Genomic DNA, 8,569 nt, shown 5'->3' on the forward strand with positions numbered 1-8,569 from the left:
ATGGCACTGGATCAGTGGATCTAGAGAGAGAAGCCAGTGTGCCACCCACCATTTGCATTGGGTACATAGAAGTGCTGGGTGAGATGAAAGAGCCCAAGGAAAAGAGGGATATGATTCAGAGTTGTAGAATGGAACAGTATTGACATTGAAGGCAAGGAGACAGGGGAGGATAACAGCAAGGTGGATACCCTAATTGGGCCACCATGGGAAGTAGACCTTTGCTGACCAACCTGGTATTGCCCATGGAGGACTGTTCCTACTTTTTTATTACCCTACCTGACAGTGGATGCTGGACAGCCCACTTCAACCCAGAAGATGCAGTGTTATCAGTAATGTTAAGCCTGAGAGTTATGCCACCAAGAGAACTGAGGGCTGCTGCCCTTTTGGAGCACCGTGGATGGAACATGTGGGTTCCACTTGGAAAACTGTTTAGAATGGGAATGGGGCCACAGCCTAGGGAGGTAAACTGAGCCACTTCTGGCCCTGCCAACAGGGACTTCAAAATACTTGAGTCAAGGGCTTAGGATCAGGGAAGGCTGAAAACCTGTAAAGTGAGGAATACAATAAAGAAATAAGATGGGATCATGTAGTTTGTTGAGCTCATACGTCAATCCCCAAAGGGCCTTCTAAGCCCATGGGAGACTCAGAGGTTACCAAACCCTGCTCTGATACAGTTCTGATATGTCAGGAGTTAGCAACTTTGGCAGTTCCAGAGGCCATTCTTCTGCCCTGGAATCCTCTAGTACTGTACAAACCACTAAACATGTTGTGTGTGTGTGTGTGTGTGTGTGTGTGTGTGTGTGTGTGTGTGTGTGTGTGAGAGAGAGAGAGAGAGAGAGAGAGATATTTGAGAATCTAGAAGTTGCTAAAGTCCCCAGTTTTGGAAAATGGGTTCTAGTTGTTGTGGTAGTGGTGGTTTAAATATGCAGGGGCTCTGTTACCTATTTGTGAAGCAGGCATTTCAGATTTTCATGGAATGGTGAGTTTTATATGGCTAGGGTGTTAATCAGGACAGACTTTTGGGATCTAAAGCCACACTGGGGAAAAGCTCCTGTGGACATGTAGATAAATAGGCTATGGCAGAGCTGGGCAAAATGCGGACCAAGGACCACATACGGCCTGCGAGCCACTCCTGTTCGGCCTGCGGACAGTTTTGAACATCAAAATCATTCATAGCTTTTTGTCTAAAGTTGATCAGTTGGTTATCTTTAACATACCACAAAAAACCTATTTAGTATTTGTGAAGATTAACAAGTTTAAAATAAAAACAATCATAACATTACTGTTTCATTTTATTTTTAAGTAAAGTTGGTTTGGTCCCCGAACACAGTTCAGATTTTTCATGTTGTCCCCCTATAGAAATCAATTGCCTACCCCTGGCCAATGAATGGACCATAGAATTATAGAATACAGTGGTGCCCCGCATAGCAAAGTTAATCTGTTCCGGATTAACCTTCGCTATGGGGAAACATCGCTAAACGGAACGGAAAAGCCCATTAAACTTCGTTTAATGCATTCCAAATGGGCCCAAAACTCACCATTCTGCGATGTTTCCCCATGTTCCGGTGGCCATTTTGGGTGTTCTGGCGGCCATTTTGGGTGTTCCGGCAGCCATTTTGGGTGTTCTGGTGGCCATTTTGGGTGTTCCGGTGGCCATTTTGGAACTGCCGAACAGCTGTTCCCCCATCGCAATGCGATAAAACATCGGTATGCGATGGCATTAGTGATCGCAAAATCCGCATCGCTATGCGGATTCATCGTTAAATGGTGCACTCGTTATGCAAGGCAGCACTGTAGAATGATCTAACTATTAAATGGAATGGGGGGGGAATGCTATGTTTTATAAACTCTACAATTGACTGTTTCTTACTTTACAGCCTAGACTTTTCTATTATGGAATGAGCAAAGTCTCTCAGCCTAGACTTTTCTATTAGGGAATGAGCAAAAGACAACAAGGCCTTGGCCAAGCTGAAATACAATAGAAAAGTATAGACAAATTTTGAAGATGGATAGTTTCAATGGCTCCATGCCCAGAGTGTACCCTGATAAGATGCTGTGATCATGCATTTGCCTAAAGTATGTACAATATTTTCTGGGTGATAAAAGAAAAGGTGGTATAATACACTTTTCCTTCGAATTGCCATCTATCGACAGAAAACTGTATTTTAGTTAGGGGAAATGGCAAGTCAGAATTCAGGCAAAATAGGAGTATCAATGGAATGAAAAGGAATTGCTCCTTAGTAGAGGAACATACAGGTACACTTTTCCATTCACCACTTTAGTGTAAGCTTTACTTTGAAATACTTGGACCATCCTGAGGCCTTTGCACTTTAGTTTATTATTTTACCTTGGCTTTGAGGGAAGATGCATTTTTTATGATAGGGTAGTTTACTATGCTCGGGGAGATTCTATACCTCCCTGATCAGGATTTTCCCTTATGATTTTTCCATGGAGCTAGATTTTCCTGGGCAATTTTTTTGGTAGGCCTGTAGACTGCTTCACACACACACACACACACACACACAGAGAGAGAGAGAGAGAGAGAGAGAGAGAGAGAGAGAGAATTATTCACACATTATGCAAGTTATACAGTCCTGATTCAGGCTATATTTCTTTTATATTGTGTTTATGGCTGTGGCAAAAAAAAAAAAAAAAAGATGATGAGAACGGCTGCTCTACATTCTTCTTCCTCAGTTTTTAGGCCAAAAACTGCTAAATGGCTAGAACACAGGAAGTTTGAAGTGGAGGGCTGGTGGAAGATTAGAGAGAAAAAAATGTAGGGCTTTAAAACAGGCTTTGTTGTTGCTCTATGCCATCAAGTCACTAATGGTTCATGTTTTAAATTCATCTGACACTTTTTGTTTGTTGTTTTTTCTTTTAAATGCATTGATTTTCCTCTCATTTCTTTTACACTGTGCCTTCACTTCATGGATATTGTTCCCCCTTTATCTATTGTGACTTGAATAAATTTTAAAATTAATTGTGCATGTGAACAGCCTTAGATCATCTCTGCTTACATGCTGTCACTGAAGATGGGCATGGATGATTGGTTTGGTGGTTCAGGCTGGTTGGCCAATGGCCAACCAGATGTTCCATGGTTCAGTGCCCTGCTCCCTTCAGCAGGCTCCCACTCAGAAGCACTTGCTTCCCTGCCCCACCTCCTCTGGCGATTGCCTCTGAATGGGGACCTATCAAAGAGGGCAGGCTGCCGATCATGGAACACCTGTTTTCTCATCCCTGCTGTGATGATCTGTCATGAAACAACCCAACTGAAGAAGATAACAGTGTTTACCCAGAACCTGTTGATGGCTGTGTATCTCTCCTCCCAATAACAGTTCACACTTCAGGACTTGAAAACATGTAGATCTGCCACTATACAGAATCTCATGTTTTTGTTCTTATTCCACTCCTTCTCACCTTATCCAATGGTCCAATTCAGCTAAAAGGAAAGATAATCTCTTTATCTCAAGAGTTCAGGTTGAGATAGGACTTTCTCTGTAGCAGCACTCTGATTGTGAGTTACTGTCCCAAGGGACATCATGCTGGCCCCAATAATCAAAACCATGTCAATGTGTCAGGCCTTTGATTTTTTTAAAAAATTATTCCTTAAAAGCATGCCTTTGTTTTTGTATGTGGTAAGAAACTCCATTCAGTCTTTGAAAATCCTTAGGTGTGCATGTACTTTAGAGAAAAGAAGGAAAGAGGGAAAACGGTTTCTCTAAGTCTCTAACTCTGGTAGAGTTCAAAGTGGTGAATTAACCACATTGAGAGTCTGAGAATCCCCAGATGCCTTTTCTTCTGCGTTGTCTTCCCACTGACTGCAGAATATTACAGCTTGCTTTTGTTCTGGGTTTCAAAGATCTCCATGGGACCCCTACTTGATGCACAAGATATCACTTCTCTCCTTTGAAATCACAACTTCATAAAAAAAGAGATACATTTCACCGCAGTCATTAATCTCTTTTCCTCATCTGCATTTGAATTTCCATTGGCATTGAAGTAAACATTGTGCAGTTATTGTGGCCTGCGGTGATACTGTTTGAAGACTTCAGCATTGATCCTGATTACAACATTGGTTTGTGTATCTGGAATTTTGAAGGGAAGTGCAACTTGTATAAAGGAATGGGAGAGGGGAGAGTTAAAATATGTTAACTGGTAGATTGTCACATATATCTTTACTGTGTTTTATTGAAGTAAAATTCTAAGTAAACAATTAGTTGTTGATGATGCTTCATAATATGTAATTCAACAACACATTTACACTATTCTGATTTGTTCCATACCTACATGTAAAGAAACTGGGTTCATACATATCACTATATTTCACTGTTTTAAACATAATGTAAGATTTCAAAGATAAAGTTCTCAAGTATTAGTTTTGTGCTTTCTTTGAAATTTCATAGATCTTTTCTCCAAACAGAAACCTTCCAAATATGCTTCAAAACTCTACTTTTCTTGAAGTTGGGTATGAAGATGCAAACATATATTCTGGTAGGAAACTCTGATTGGCTTTCCAAAACTCTTTCTCCTTTTTGTCAAATTCCTCAGTTGCTACAACTGAAGAAAATCCTCCAAATACAGTATATCTCAAAATTTCACTTCAAGTGTAATTTAAATTCAACACTATTTAATATTTCTGCAAAAAAGGTGTATCATTCACAAATAAAATGTACCAGTTGCTCTTCACCATTACACAGATGTCATCATAAATATGTTTAATATCTGTTTCCAAGTATAAAATAACCTATGTGTGGAGTTCTATAACTTCAAAGGTTTCCTGACTGATTTACACTGTGCTTAAAATATAAATGATCTACTTGAAGTATATTAAAAGGGGGCAGAAGGGAGAAAAAAGACTTAATATGGTATGTACAGTGCAAAAAAGCCAGAATTTAGTAGCTTTGGTGAATTTAGATAAACATAACACAGAGAAAAATATTCCGTATTCATCAAATTAAAATTGTTTGAAATCATAATCAGTAAGTGCTGAATCTGTGACAACATCTTGTTTTTTTTTGTCCACTTTCATTAAAAAAAAAAGTTCCCAGAGAGCTTCACAGATTTGTACAAGTTTAATGTCAGTACAACATCTGATAGGTAGCCATGGAGATCAGAGAAAGCTGTACCACTGAGATTTAATCATGCTCTGATTCAATCGTGTGCTCCTCTAATTTCAAGCAGCAGCATTTTTGTATAGCCTAGAGTCCTGAACAGGCTGATAGAGGGAGGAGGGGGCACTATCAGTTACATATTATAAAACTAAATAGCTGTTCTGGTGAACACCTGAATAAAAATGATCTTGTAGCTGCTGTGGGGCAATTACAAAGAATATTTAAGAGCCATTGTTAAAGACAATCTAAAGATGCTGCTGTTTAAAAATATGTGCTAGACAATGCCACCATTTTCTCTTCGGTGTATGAGTAAAGAACCACCAACCCAAGCAAAGCATATGAATGACAGAATTAGGGCTTGCTTTAAGACTAGCTCATCAGTTTTCATGTACAGATATTTCTGAAGCCAGAAAAAGACTAATCAAAAGAACAGCATTAGTTTGCATCTAATGGGGGTGGAGGTCAATACTGTTAAAAAAAACCCCAAACCCTAATGTAACAGCTTAGTGCATGAAAACCCACAGTTTAAATATAGTAAGTTAAGTATTTATTTTAGTTAGTTATCACTTAGCCTCCTGATTTTTTTCATTGGGGAAATCCATGGAAGGTAAGTTTAAATCAATGTGAACCTAAACTTTCATTGATGTTCTGTGAATGCCTGCTTGAACAGTCTTTATACTGTACAGGCTCTGTTGCAGCCTATGCAAGAAAAGTACTGTAGTATATTCACAAAATAAGATTCATAACAACAATAACTGTAAGTTCCATCAAAAAGCAACCTCAAAAATATGGAAAGTGCAAAGGCTGCAAAGTATCCAAAATTGAGGCAAGAAATTAAAAGAACACACAAACAAGATCTAGACATCCCCATTCCCATTCCAATTTCAGCAACCACAGTCATCACAAAATCTGAGAGTAAGGTTATCATATAATAACATTACAACCGAATGTCATTTATGGCTGACAGTTGAACATACAGTGGTGCCTTGAAAGATGAAATTTATCCATTCCGTGGTTAATGCCGTCTAGCAAAAATTTTGTCTTGCGAAGCGCATTTTCCCGTAGGAATGCATTGAAATTGAATTAATATGTTCCTATGGGGAAAAATGTCAGAAACAAAAGTCAGCAAAAAGTCACTTACCAGGTGCAGTAGGGTCTAAGAGGCTTCCCGGGGCTTGCCTAGCATGGAAAAAGGCAGGGGGGAGTGGGGAATTCAGCAATGGTGCTTTTCCCCTGCCTTTTTCCATGCTGGGCAAGCCCCGGGGGGCTTCTGAAAGTGGCACTTTGTCATGGGGGGGCCTTGCTGCCACCCCCCTATAGCCAGCGCCACTTTCAGAGGTTCCCCACCAGTCTTCCCAGCCATCGGAAGACTGGCAGGGGACCTCTGAAAGCAGTGCTGGCTGTGGGGGGGGGGGGTGTCCGTGGCAAAGCACCACTTTCAGAAGCCTCCCAGGGCTTGCCCACCACATAAAAAGACAGAGGAAAAACTCCATTTTTGAATTTCCCGCTTTCCCCCCTGCCTTTTTCCATGCTAGGCAAGCCTCAGGAAGCCTCTTAGACCCAGCATCGATCAGCTGAGAGGCAGGGAGAGGGGGAGCAAGAGCAGAGATGACCACAAAATGGCTGCCGCCTCCCTGCTGGTTGCTGACCCTCAGCTATTTGGTGCTCTTTTTCTGGCTGTTCCAGGGCTACAAAGGCACTGTGAGGAGCTGAGCTCAATCTACTGACTTTTTGCTGACTTTTTTTTGTTTCTGACTTTTTTCCCTATAGGAACACAAATGAAATTTCAGTGCATTTCTATGGAAAACACGCCTCAGAAGACGAAAAATATTGCAAGATGAACTGTATTGCAAGGCACCATGAAAGTCTCAAGACCCTTTCGTCTTGCGAGTTTTTTGTCCCGCGAGGCATTTGTCTTGCGAGGCATCACTGTATTTATGCTGCAATGTATTATTACTGGAGATGGTCTTTGCAGCTCCTGTAACTTGCACTCTCTGTAAATACAGTGGTGCCCTGCATAGCGAGGTTAATCCATTCTGGATTAACCATCGCTATGGGGAAACATTGCTATACGGAAAGTAAAAACCCGTTGGAACGCATTAAACTTCATTTAATATGTTCCAATGGGGCCCAAACTCACTGTTCAGCGAGGTTTCTCCATAGCACCGCCATTTTTGCGCCCTTGGTAAGCGAGGGCAGGGCGCGAAAACGCTGCACTCGGCCATTTTGGGCGTCCTGTGGCCATTTTGGAACCGTCGATCAACTGTTTTTAAAAAATCGCTATGCGAAAATCGGTAAGCGAAACACTTACCGATCGTCGCAAAGCGATTTTTGTCCATTGGAAGCATTGGTATGTGATCGCATTAGCGATCACAAAATCTGCATCGCTATGCAGATTCATCGTTAAACGGTGCACTTGTTATACGAGGCACCACTGTACAGTACTCTGGTTTTGTAGAATGTTAGTGTACCAGATTTTTTTTATTACAAGCCTTTACTCCTCCAGAATCTGCAAATTTTAGTCATAAGAATTATGTTCATTATTATGGTGGCAGCTTGCCAAATTCTGAGTTACAAGCCTATGGAGTTACAGGAAATGTAACCATAGAGATTCCTATTTAAAATGTTTCCTTGGTGCATCAGGTCCTTATAACTTATAGGCCATGGAAAAGAGATTGTTGACAGGTTGAGGGGGAGATGTGGGGATCTAAGCAAAATACAAACATAGAGAGGTATACACAGAGAGCAAGATTCAAATCATCATCACATCATTGCATTTCCATGCCTCATCACACACATCAGATATTAATAACAATTATGTAGCAGCAACAGCAACAGTAACAGAAGAAAATAAGAATAACATGGATTTTCCTCCATAGATTAAAACTGGCCTGACTGCATGCACACTTATAATTATTTTGTATGTGTTGCTAGGATGGCTGGGCAGGCAGGGGAATGAGGCTGCAGCATGATTGATTCAAGGACACCAGCCAGCCTAAAGTGTCACACACCATGCTGCAAGTGGACTGGTAGGTTCTGGGGATGGGAGATAATCAGACCAACTATCTGTGCCAGCAGACTTCATATTCATCTATCCCATCTCTACTAATAAATAAAAGTTCTTTCAGTACAACATTGGTGGATGTTTAAAGATGTCTCTGGAAAATCAGCTATGGATATCAATGTCCTGATCCAGCTTGTCTTACAGTGGGATCCACCCATCTTTACATACAATTTGTTGCATCTAAGTCTGTATGAAAATGCATATCCTAACATCCATGTTATTTAAAGTAATATAATGAAATCTCATTTCAGTTTCAGGCTCCCCAAGCACCCCTCTCCTACCTGCCTCCTTACTACAGGTGGAGGGATCATGGTCCTGCCAGTCCCTCTCCTCTTGAATGCATATCTGAATGTTTACTTGATTGCTTGCCTGCCTGCATGTGCAAGCATATTGT

Source organism: Pogona vitticeps, chromosome 3, assembly GCF_051106095.1.
Source record: "Pogona vitticeps strain Pit_001003342236 chromosome 3, PviZW2.1, whole genome shotgun sequence".
NCBI classification, from domain to species: domain Eukaryota; kingdom Metazoa; phylum Chordata; class Lepidosauria; order Squamata; family Agamidae; genus Pogona; species Pogona vitticeps.